The sequence below is a fragment of the Tupaia chinensis genome, unplaced genomic scaffold (assembly GCF_000334495.1).
Source record: "Tupaia chinensis unplaced genomic scaffold, TupChi_1.0 Scaffold144346_1, whole genome shotgun sequence".
Taxonomy (NCBI): Eukaryota; Metazoa; Chordata; class Mammalia; order Scandentia; family Tupaiidae; genus Tupaia; species Tupaia belangeri.
In genome coordinates this window covers 5,380,015-5,392,478 of record NW_006204205.1, presented here as the reverse complement: position 1 = coordinate 5,392,478, position 12,464 = coordinate 5,380,015, and the positions used below count along the sequence as shown (strand labels likewise).

The window sequence follows — 12,464 nt, the reverse complement described above, 5'->3', positions numbered from 1 at the left end:
CTGGCAACGGTTCGAGTCCTAGACCTGGTGGCTTGCTCTCTCACTTTTCCTCTCTCTCTTTCTCTCTCTGATCAAATAAAAAAATAAATGAATAAATAAAATTTTTAAAAATGTATATTTGTTTAAAGGACCAGCAGATGGCGTAATGGTTACTACACCACTGAACTCCCACGTAGTCGATCACAGTTTGATTCCCAGACTCAGTAGCTTAAAACTCATGCCAGGCACATGTGTGTGTGTGCCCTAAATCCCTAGAGAAGAATGGAAGAGAAGGGATTGTGGCATGACCATCCCCCTCCCCCAGGGAAGTATTGTTTTTATTTAAATCAGTTCTTTTTTTATTTAGTGAAAATTTCAGTTTTCCTTTTGAGTTGAATTTATTTTAGTGGTATCTTTATCTTAAAAAAATAAACAAAAACCCTTGGTCCAGCCAGTGGCATGGTAGTTAAGGCAGCCAGATCCCACATGTCCAAGCATGCAGTTCAAGTCCCAGATTCATTGACTTGAAAAACACACTGGGTATGTGTGTGCGTGAGTGGGTGCCCAAAATCCTTGCAAGAGAATGGAGAAGAGATTGTGGCATGGTCATCCCCCTGAAAGGTGCTTTCTCATTTTCTCTCTCTTTCTCCCCATTGAGCACACATGCCCTATAGCAAATTTTTAAAAAATAATGTAAAAAGTGACCAGTACATGGCATGGTGCTTAAAGGTACTGAACTCCCACATGACTGACCGTGGTTCAAGTCCTGGACCTGGTGGCTTACTCTCTCACTTTCCCTCTCTCTCCTTCTCTCTCTCTGTATCTCTCTGGTGAAATTTAAATAAATTAATGAATGAATAAAATGAAATAAAAATTTTAATGCCCCTTACCACAAAATGAACATTTTAACAAAGTATAGCCTACTTTGGTTTATATCTTTTGGAGAAATACTTTAGGGTGTTATTTCTTTAAAAATACTCTAATGTGTATTTCTGAAATATGCCAGGACATTCTCTAATGCAACCACAGTATAGTCATCAAAACCAAGGATATTTATTGATGCAGTCCTGTCAGATCTTTCCGTTTTTCCTAGCAGTGCCCTTAATAGCAGAAGAAAAAAAAAATTGTCCGGAATCCTATCAAGATTTACTCATTGCATTTAGTCATCATCATCCTCTCTCTCTCTCTCTCTCTCTCTCTCTCTCTCTCTCTCTCTTTAGAGAATTGTTTTATTTAACTTTATTTATTTGTTGGCTTTTTTTTTTTCAGTTTAACCAGAGAGGGACAGAGGGAGAGAGAGAGAGAAAGAGAGAGAGAAAGCAAAAGTGAAAAAGTAAGCCACCAGGTCCAGGACTCAAACCTCAGTCAGCCATGTGGGAACCCAGCACCCTTAACCACCACACCATCTGCCAGTCCCCCAGTTGTCATGTCTCTTTTGCCTTCCTTAACCTGGAGCAATTCCTTATCCATAGCTACCCATAAGCATGATGGCTTGAAAAGTAAAGGCAGTTTATTTCAGAGAGTGTTGCACAAGCATTATTTTTATCATGACACTTACCTGGGTTCAGTTCTTCTGGGGAAAAGAAGAAAAAACTATCTCCTCAAAATTTTATATCTTAAGAGCTTTATTTGGAGTGTAGAAAGATATCTTACCTAAGATTTACCGGTTTGTTGTTGAACGATGTTTCTCAATGGGAGCACTGTCAGCATTTTGAACGGAAGAATGCTTCACCATGCTGCTGTCCCACACATGACATGAGATATGAGATGTAGCATCCCTGGTGCTGCCCACCAAATTCCAGTAGCATTCTCTAGTTGGTAGGACAATCTAAAACACCCCCATTAAGAATCATTGTTTTTACGGGACCAGCAGTTGGTGTAATGGCTATGTTGCTGGACTCCCATATAGTCAACCACGGTTTGAGTCCCAGACCTGGTGATTTGAACTCATTCCGGGTGCCTGTGCATGCATGCCCAAGATCCTGGGAGAAGAATGAAGGAGAAGGGATTGCGGCATGGTCATCCCCCCTGGGGAGTGATTTCTCACTTAATGTCTCTCTGTCTCTGTCTTTCTGACAAGTGCACGTGCCTTATAGCAAAAACCTCTCCAAAGAAAAAGAATCATTGTTTTACAAAATTTGGAATCTCTCAATTGGGAGAGTGGTTTTGCGCTTTTTTTTTTATATAGAAAGTGGCATAAACAAATTTTCCATTTGATGGTTGTAATTATCAGTAATTGGTAATCAGATGACCAACAAAATGTTTTAACCAAATTCTGTTCACTTTTTTAATTTGCATATTTAATAAGTAAGTAATAAAGGGTTAAGTTGGTCATATATGTTTTTTTGGTTTGGTTTGGTCTGGTTTTTAGAGAGATTTTTGCTATAAGGCATACGTACTTGCCAGAGAGACAGAAAGACAGAAAGCAAGAAATCACCCCCCCAGGAAGATGGCCATGCCACAGTCCCTTCTCTTGCATTCTCCTCTCAGGATTTTGGGCACACATGCACATGTGCCTGGCATGAGTTTCAAGCCACTAGGTCTGGGACTCAAACCATGATTGACCATGTGGGAATCTAGTGACATAAGCATTACACCATCAGCTGGTCTTAGGTCATGTAAGTTTTAATATCATCAGAAATGAGAATCCTATTAGCTGTCTTTAGTTAGAATCAAGGACTCCATTTTAGATGTCAATTGAAATAAAATATCCTTAGAAGATTTACCTTCAGGGCCTGGCAGGTGTCATAGTGGTTAAGGACATTGGACTCCCATATGGTCGTCTGAGGTTCAAGTCCTGGACCTGGCAACTTCCTTTCTCTTTCTCTCTCTCTCTTCTTCCTCTCTGGTCAAATTAAAATAAATAAAGTTAAATGAAATTTAAATAAAAATATTTACCTTAAAACTATTTTTTTTTCATTGCTAGAGGGCACATATGCTTACCAGAAGGAAAGAGAAAAAGTATTCCGTCATTGGGCAAGGCCAAGCTATTACCCCTGTCCTCTATTTCTCCATCCTATAAGGACTTAACTCTAATTACACACACACCCAGCATGTTACTCAAGCTGCCAGGCCAAGTCCCAAATCACAGTTGACCATGTAGATTTTGGCTCCCTTAACTGCTATGCTACAGGGCCAGCCCAAAACACTGAATTTTTTAATTTAAATTAATTCATTTATTTTTTAATTATGCCAGAGGATGTGTACACTTGCCAGAGAGAAAGAGGGAAGCTGAGAAAGCCTAACCCCCATGAGGGATGGTCATGCTACAATCCTTTCTTCTCCATTTCTCCTCCTCTTGGAATTTTGGGCGTACTTGCACATGCATCTGGCTTGTTTTTCTCAAGCCACTGGATCAAAAACAGAAACCACACAGTCAGCCATGTAGGATCTAGCCCTCATAACCACCATGCCATGGGCTAGCCCATTTTTTAAAAATACATTTGTTTCCAGGACCAGCAGGTGGCTTGGTGGTTAAGGCGTAGGCACTTGTGTGTGCGTGCCCAAGATCCTGAGAGGAGAATGGAGAAGAGACTGTGGTGTGGCCATCCCCACCAAGGGGCGATTTATCACTTTCTGTCTCTCTCTGTCTCTCAGGCATGTGAGCACACACACCCTATAGAAAAAAGTCTCTCTAAAAAAAAAGCCCATCATGGGGCCAATAGATGTTGTGGTGGTTAAGGGCACTGGACTCCCACGTGGCCTACTGTGGTTCAAGTCCCAGACCTGGTGACTTGCTTTCTCACTTTCTCTCTCACTGTTTCTCTCTGATCAAATTAAAATAAATAATTCTTTTTTAAAAAAAGAACTATTTTTTTTATTCATTCACTCATTTTAATTTGACCAGAGAGAAAGAGACGGAGGGAAAGTGAGAAAGCAAGCCACCAGGTCCAGGACTCGAACCGTGGTCAACCCTGTGGGAGTGTCCAGCACCTTAACCACAACGCCACCTGCTGGTTCCAATAATAATTCTTTAAAAAAAATTCATGGGCTGCTTCGCCGGGGAGAACCATGGGTCAGGCAACCAAGGTTTTACAGCTCTTTAAAACATTGCACAGAACCAGACAACAAGTTTTTTAAAATGATGCCAGAGCATTAGAAGCAGCCAGAATAAAGATAAATGAAGAATTCAAAAGTAATAAAAGTGAGACTTCGCCTAAGAAAATAGAAGAGCTTATGAAAATAGGTTCTGATGTTGAATTGCTACTCAGGACATCAGTTGTACAAGATATTCACACAAACCACAATACACTGAAATTGGTTCCTAGAAAAGACCTTCTCATAGAAATTGTGCCATATTGTGATGCACCAACCCAGAAGCAGTGACTTCTCTAGGATAAAACAAGTGTTTTTACTTTTTAACTTTAAAATACATAACTCTGGCAAATGTCCTGGGAATGCAAATATTTTTCTCTAAACCGGAATGTAAAAAATGAGTGAATTAATGAATAACTTCATAATTAAATTGTACATTAAAAGGACATTGCTGAGAACTGCAGAAAATATGTATTTCTAATGGACATTAGCTATTTCATTTTCATTCAAAATCAACTGCTAGAAAGTAAAATAAATGACCATTTCTGTTTCACTTTGATGAATATTTTTATTTTAATATAGCTATTTTGACAAGTTGGTGAGTTTTCCCCTCGTGTGAAATGCAATTTTCAATTTAGATTATTAGACTAAAATGATATTTAGTTCACAGAATATTCCAAAAAGACCAGCAGATGGCATAATGGTTATGTTGCTGGACTCCCACATACTCAACTGCAGTTCAAGTCCTGGATCTGGTGGCTTAAAACTCACGCCAGGCACATGTGCATATGTGTCCAAAATCCTCAGGGGAGAAGAAGGGTTTGTGACGTGGCTATCCCCCTAGGGGGGTGATTTCTCACTTTCTGTCTGTCTGACTCTCTCTCTCCAGTGAGCACACATACCCTATAGCAAAAATTTCTCTTAAAAAATAAAAATTGGGGGGGGGATCAGCAGTTACTGTAATGGCTATGTTGCTGGACTCCCATGTAGTTAACCAGGGTTCGAGTCTCGGACCCAGTGGCTTAAACTCACACTGTGTGTGTGTGTGTGTGTGTGTGTGTGTGTGTGTGCCCAAGATCCCAAGAGGAGAATGGAGGAGAAAGGATTGTGGCATGGCCATCCCCCCAGGGGGTGATTTCTCACTTTCTATCTCTCTGTCTCTCTGGCGAATGCACATGCCCTATAACAAAAACCTCTCCAAAAAAAATTTTTTTTAAATCACAGAGCCTGCCAACTTTTCAACAGAAGGTAGCCTTTGTTACCTAAGAACTAACAAATTTGTGTAGCTAACAAATAGTTGTACAGTTTCTTTTTAGAGAGAGAGAGAGTACTGTGTTCTTACAGAGATAATTTTTATTAGTCTTCTGATGATAACTAAAATGTCAAAAATCACCTAAGGTCACCACTGAATAAAGAAATCCTAATCTTTTTTTAGGAAATAGTGTTTCTTTTTTTTTAATAATTATTTATTTTTTTATTCATTCATTTATTTTTTAATTTGACCAGCGAGAGATAGAGAGTGAGAGAGAGAGGAAGTGAGAAAGCAAGCCACCAGATCCAGGACTTGAACCCCGGTCAGCCATGTGGGAGTGTCCAGCACCTTAACCACCATGCCACCTGCTGGTCCCCAGGAAATAGTGTTTCTTGGCCAAACTATATAATGTAGTTTCAGTAGAATTATCCATATTTAGACCACAGTTAGTCTTTCTTGTGAAAATGAAATATACATCTACACTCTTTACATAATCAACAAAACTTAACTAGTTTCTCTTCTTTGCTGTGTCTGTTCCTGCTGAGATTGGTGATGGCACAAAAGGGAGTGCACTCCATCATCTAATGCTAGGGACTGAAATACTGTATTTAATGTTCTCGTTTTTCTTTTATCCGTGCATTGTTTCCATTCTGTTTTCCCAGCGAACAGTGTGTTTCCTCCCATTCGTTAATGAATTCTCACAATGATGATACCGCATTTTTAATTTTTATAAGATTTTTGATATATCCATACTGGATATAAAATGTCATACTTGAAAGTAATTTTAATCTTAGGAAATCTAGAAGTTATCAAAATTATTTAGACAGTGGTTTACTTAAAATTAAATTAGAGACGATTCTTAGTACCTCCTAATATTTTTGAGATCAATTAGAATTATGAGTAATAAATTATACATGGCAAAAGATTCACTACATCATTTTTCATCTCCTATGTGTATATTCCTAATTATGTACATAGAAATTAGGCCTACAGAAAAATGAAAGTTGTTTTAAATTTTAAATGTATTTTATCAGAGTGCTCAAGGTCATCGTAGCATAATCACTATTTAAGTATTTTAACTTACTATTATTTCAGTTGAGTATCTATATTAGACAAGGGATTTTCAGAATTTCATGGAAAATGCATGTTATGAAAAAACAAAACATTTCAAAATTTTTTGCCTCAGAATAAACTCCTATTTTAATTTCATTTTTCCATGAACTTTTAAAAAGCTTATTTGTTTATTCCATGAGTTAGAGAGAGTGAGAGAAAGATGTAGAAATAGCACCCCAGCACTCCAACAGGGTCTTCATGTTGCAGTCTGCTCCCAGCTTTAGCCAGCCTGGGTCTGGGCACACACCTGGCCAGCATACTCAGGGAGGTCTCCAGATGCAGATCTGCAGCTTGCCCCGTGTCTGCCTCGGAGTGTCATGGGTTACCACTACATCACCTTCCAGCCTCCTTTGGAAGAAAGTTGACTGATATAATTTAATGTATATTCTATATTATTTTGGTATCATTTAACATTTTGAGAAGTTCACAGTTCTTTTTGTAACAGTAGAGATTAGTGATTCACTCGTTTACTTTATTAAAGCTTAGATAGATATCTTCTTGACAGATCATGTTTTATTTTCATGCCTTAAAACTATTCAGTCAAGTTCCTATGACATGTATCAACATATCAACAAATAGGCTCAACTGCCACAAATTTTAAAATATTTGGTACCCTAACCTTATATAGCATCTATTTATGTTTCAGATATGTTTATGTTTAGCTACTTTCTCCATAGTTTCAAAGTTATTTATGAGTTCTTGGCAAAATAAAGGTTCACACTCGTGAAGCTAATTCCTACGACTGGTTTACTAGAGGGTAAACTATTACACCTATATAGTGTTTATTTCATAAACCATTTGTAAAAACTTTGATAATGATGATCCAAGTACCTAACATTTGTTTGGTACAATGGCAACATTTAATTAAACCTTTTGTACTTGTTTAAAAAAAGGTTCTCATGTTCCCACAGGGAGTTGCCCGAGTGTAACATTTCACTTTGAACATTAAAATTTAGTGAAAGTGTGGTGCACAAATTCTGATTGCAGATATCCAGGCTTAGAGGCCCAGCAAGATTCTGTAAAGCAATCTTTTGGCAGAAGTTAAAAATGGTATATAGCAGGGGAATCAGATATGTCAAACATATGTTCAGAAATATCTGTAATGTCATTCGTTATTTTAAAATGTTGATAACAGCTTAAGTTTCCAAATTTAGGAGAATAGTTAAAGAAAATGTGACTCATCTCTACTCTAGAATGCTGTGCAGAAGTTGAAAATAATGATGCTATATATATTTAAATTGAAGAAGCAAGTAGCATAATGTGTTCACTCTAAATTCACTTAAGTATAAGAGAACTTTTTGCACACATATTCATATATACATACAAATGCATAGAAATCATACGTGCTTGTGATTGCTGTTAATTAAGGATTTAGAAAAGAAAGCAGTAAATTGAGGACTTTTGTTTACCTCTGCATATTTATATGTGGTTTACAGTGAGTATATCAACATATAGTTATTAAAGGATAATAGCTAAGCTACTAGTGAATTTAAATTTAAAATTAATTATGAAATATTAGTAAATAATATAACACACTCATGAACCTAATCCCTATGATTGACAGGTGTTACATTTTGCCATCTTTTTTTTTTAGAGCTCTATTAAGTCATAAAATTTTATAATACTAAAGTACCACCCCCCTTCTTTCTCTTCTCTCCAGAGATAATCACTGTTTCATAATTTGTAGATGTCGTTCCCATACTTGTTTTTTGTACTTTTACCAAATGTTTATGTATTCAAAAGATAATATATAATATTTTATCTTAAAATGTAAATGAAGGGTGTTATGATACCTGTATGCTGTTATTTGCTGTTTATCATACATTGAGTTTTAGAGATATACCTGTATCGCCGCATGGATTCTAGGTCTTTCACTTTTACATATTACTTCATTGCAAGAATAAACTGGTTTGTTTACCCATGTCTCTGTTGGTGAATGATAGTATTGTTTCCTATCTTTTCATATGGCAAGTCAATTTGCAAAAAAACCCAGTACATGTATTTTTACATGAAAAGTTTTATCTGGATGTATAGCAAGAAATAGAACCGTTGATCATAAAGTGTGTACATGTTCAGTTTCTCCAGAAGTTTTTAAATTGCTCTTTAAAGTAATTGTACTGGTTTATACTTCAACAGTCTTCAAAACGTTTTATTTCTCCACATCCTCACTGTTACTGTTATATATGACTTTTCTCATTTTTGTCAAGTTGATGGCTATGAAATGGGGTATTTCTTTTTTTTTTTTAAGACTTATTTAATTTTGGGCCAGCAGATGGCATGGTGGTTAAAGACACTGGATTCCCACATGGGTGACTACGGTTCAAGTCCTGAACCGGGTGGCTCACTTCTTCACTTTCTCTCTCTCTCTCTCTGGTCAAATTAAAATTAAAAAGTGTATAAGTTAAATAAAATAATTCTTTAAAAAAAAAAAGTCTTATTTAATTTTGGGGCTGGCATGTGGCATGGTGAGTAAAGGCGCTGGATTTTCACTGTGGTTCGAGTCCCAGTCCTGGCAGCTTGCTTTCTCGCTTTCCCTTTCTCTCTCTGTTTCTCTCTGGTCAAATTTTTAAAATAGTGATATCAAATGGAATTAATTAAATAATTCTTTTTAAAAAATAATTATTTCATTTTATTTATTTATTTTTTGAGAGAGAGATTTTTACTATAGGGCACATGCACTCACTGGAGAGACAGAGAGACAGAAAGTGAGAAATCACACCTGAGGGTGGATATCCATGCTGCAATCCCTTCTCCTTCATTCTCTTTTTGGGATTTTGGACACACATGCACATGCACCCACCATGAGTTTCAAGCCACCAGGTCCAGGACTCGAACCACAGTCGGCCATGAGGGAGTCTAGCTGCCTTAACCACCATGCCACCTGCCAACCCCCTATTTATTGATTTTTTTAAATTTTGCTCTAGGATACATACACTCACCAGAAGAGAAATTGAGAAAGAGAAAGTGAGCAAACTGCCACATTCAGGACTCGAACTGCAGTTGGCCATGGGGGAGTCCAGTGCCTTAACCACCACACCACCTGCTGGCCCTGGTGTCATATTGTTTTAATTTTCATTTCCTGATTGCCAGTGAGACAGACCATTGTCATATGTTTATTGACCGTTATGGTTTTTCATTATGATTATGTGTTCACATCTTTTGTCCACTTCTCTCTATGGGGTTGTTTGACTTTTTTTTTTTTTCTATTTTACCAATTCTTTATATTTACTGCACACTAATCCTTTACTGATTATCTGTGATGCAAAATCTTCTAATATACAACTTGTCTTTTAACTCTTTATGATAAACTTAGCAGAGCTAAGGGATCTCATGTAGCTGACAAAACATTTTCCAGTATGTGTATTAGCATGTTTCTGGGAAAGATTTGCATTTCAGTCTCTTTAAAAAGGATCATATTCCTCATTTTTAATGAGCATGTTGCAAATGTTTATACATGCCATCCGATGAACTTCTTTGAGTTCATGAGGAACCCAAATATCAAGCTTGCTTACATATCCCAGCTTCTTCAGGTGGTCATGAATGCTTAAATGATGGATGTTCCATGTTTCTGCAATCTCTCCTGGTATCTAACATGGGTTGATTCGATCAATGCTTTAATTTGTCGTTATCAATCTCAGTGGGCCTCCCTGACCTAGGAGCATCATTGAGATCAAAATCACCCGCACGGAATTTTGTGAACCACGGTTGGCACTGACGTTCTGGTAGAGTATTAGCACCATAAACTTTACGCAACTTTTCACAGTTTGACATGTGTTCTTCCCTTTATGGAAGTAAAGCAGTAAAATATGGTGAAGACTTACAGTTTTGTCTTCCATCTTCAGATTGTTGTAAAATCTCCAAAACTCAACCAAATCACTTTAACTTTTTTTTAGAATAAAGCTGTAACTGTCACCTGTCAAATGACATAACAACAACATAAATGCGAATTACTCTGGTACTTCCAAATACGAACTAGCACCATCTGCTGCAAAAACGCATCATGACTTTTCCAACAACATATTACTTAAAATCATGTCATTTGATGATATCATCCAGAAACGGATTCTAGAGATAAGAAAGGTCAAGGATTAGTTTTTGGTGCACCCCAATGTTAATGAGATGGGGAGCAACAAACACAAGAGACGTTTCCAGTAAGGTAAAATGAAAACCAGAAAGATGTAGAGGTAACATTGGCAGACTATGGACTGCAGGGGCCTAATCTGACTTGATGCTTTTTGTGTGTAAAGTTTAATTGGAACACTGCAGCACATTGATTTACATACTGTCTATGGCTGCTTTCACACTGCAAGGGCAGAGTTGAAAGATTGCAAGAGACTATATGATCCAGAAAATCTGAAGTTGCTATCTGACTTTTTACAGAAAAAAAAAAAAATTGCTGATGCCTGATGGAGTCTTGGAAGTAGAGTTTCATTTTGCCAAAAGCAGCTGAAAGGTCAAGATTTGGACTGACAATTGGATTTAGCCACATGGAGATGACTTTGACTACTTTGGCAAGGGCGTTTTAATGAAATACTGGAGAAACAGTCTCTGCTCATATTAGTTTCTAAATTTACTGTAATTGCAATTAAAATTCCAGTAGAACTTTCTCTTTTGAGAAACTGGTCAAACAGTAAAAACGTTTATGAGGAAGCTGAGCCCATCTACTCAGGAGGCTGAGGTGGGAGGATCGTGGTGTTTTGTTTTGTTTTATTTTTGAGAGTTTTTTTTTTTTTTGCTATACGGTGTGTGCACTCGCCAGAAAGACAGAGAAAAACAGAGAGACAGAAAGTGAGGAATCACCCCCCAGGGGGTTGGCCACTCCACAATCCCTTCTTCTCCATTCTCCTCTCAGGATCTTGGGCACACACACACATGCACCCGACATAAGTTTAAGTCACTGGGTCCAGGACTCGAGGGAGTTCAGAGACATAGCCATTATGCTAACTGCTGGTCCTGGGAGGATCGTGGTTTTAAGGCTAGTCTGAGCAACATATCAAGAACCTGTCTCTAAAAAAAAATATTAGGAATAATAAAAGTCTAAGTCATGACAAAGGAGAATAAAAATGGATATCCATATGCAAAAAAGGATCTTTGACTGGTACCTCACACCATACACAGAAATTAACTGAAAAATCAATCATAGATCTAAATATAAAACCTAAAACTACAAAACTACATGATATAAATAGGAAATCCTTATAACATTGAATAAGCAAAGATTTCTTAGATGTAACATCAAAATCCCAATGCATTAAAAATTAATAATTATTTTATCAAAATTAAGAGTCTTTTTCTCTGCAACAGTAACCTAAGACAGTGAAAAGGTAAGTCACAGACTGGGAGAAAATATTTATAGATCATAAAACTGACAACTTCTACCCAGAATATATAAAGAACTTACAGTGATAACAAGCCATTTTTTTAAATAGATACATATTTGAACACACACTTTATCAAAATTAAACAAATGGAAAAGCACATGGAAAGATGCTCAACATCAGCAGTCACCAGAAATTAAAATCGCAGTAAGATACATACCTATTAGAATGGCCAAAATTTAGACTAGACCTGTAGTGCAGTGCTTAAGCACTGTGCATAAGGAGCCAGATACCACAGGGCCAAGTGCAGTCTGAGCCCTAGCCCTAGGAGCTTGAGAAACATTCCAGGTGCATGGTGCATGCATACCCAAATCCTGATAGGATAGAGAAAAGGAGTTAAAAGGATTGTGGTGTGGCCACAACCTACTGAGGAGTACTTTGTTCTTTTTCTCTCTCCCCCACCCCCCTTCCCTCCCTTTGTCACTCTCCCTACCCTCCCATCAACTGCTTGTGCTCTCTGGCCAGTAAAGAAGAATGGCCACTGAAGCCAGCAGGTGGTATGGTTGAGGGCACTGGACTCCCCCCATATCCAACCCTGGTTCGAGTCCCCGACTTGGTGACTTGCTTTCTCACTTTCTCTCTCTAGCTCTCTCTCTCTCTCTACTCTCTCTCCTTCTCTGGTCAAATTAAAATAAATACATCTATAAATAAAAGGTAAATAAAGTTTAATAAAACAATTATTTAAAAAAAAAAAAAAAAAAAGAATG

At 37.4% G+C, this 12,464-nt stretch overlaps 1 pseudogene; it reads left to right on the top strand.

The window, feature by feature from the left end:
* The first annotated feature begins 3,990 nt into the window (after positions 1 to 3,990).
* LOC102470285 (complex III assembly factor LYRM7-like) lies at positions 3,991 to 4,792 on the top strand (annotated as a pseudogene).
* Positions 4,793 to 12,464: the final 7,672 nt, after the last annotated feature.